Genomic DNA, 372 nt, shown 5'->3' on the forward strand with positions numbered 1-372 from the left:
GTCCTGGCCCTGCCAGCGTGGGAACAGCTCCTTCATTTCCTTCCAGCAGGCGCCCAACACCCGGGGACCTGGGAGCCAGAGGCGCTCAGAGGTTTGACAGCCTCGGGGAGTCCAGACTCACCTCCCAGAGCGGCCCCTCCGCCCCTCACATCACCGGAGATGGGTCCATCCCTAGGCCCTGCCCCCACATCTAGGAAAAAACGCTGCTTCCAGACTGAGGATGGGAAGGAGGGCTCCTCTGCCCCTCCCATCAGGCAGCCGCCCCCCGCCTCCCCCCACCGGCCTCCCAACTGCTGCTGCTGCCTCTGCTCGGAGCTGGAGACCACAGAGCCCAGAGCCCGGCAGCTGGACGGCGCCGCGCACACGAAGCAC

The sequence above is a fragment of the Hyaena hyaena genome, unplaced genomic scaffold, assembly GCF_003009895.1.
Source record: "Hyaena hyaena isolate Hyena2069 unplaced genomic scaffold, ASM300989v1 scaffold_94, whole genome shotgun sequence".
Lineage (NCBI taxonomy): Eukaryota > Metazoa > Chordata > Mammalia > Carnivora > Hyaenidae > Hyaena > Hyaena hyaena.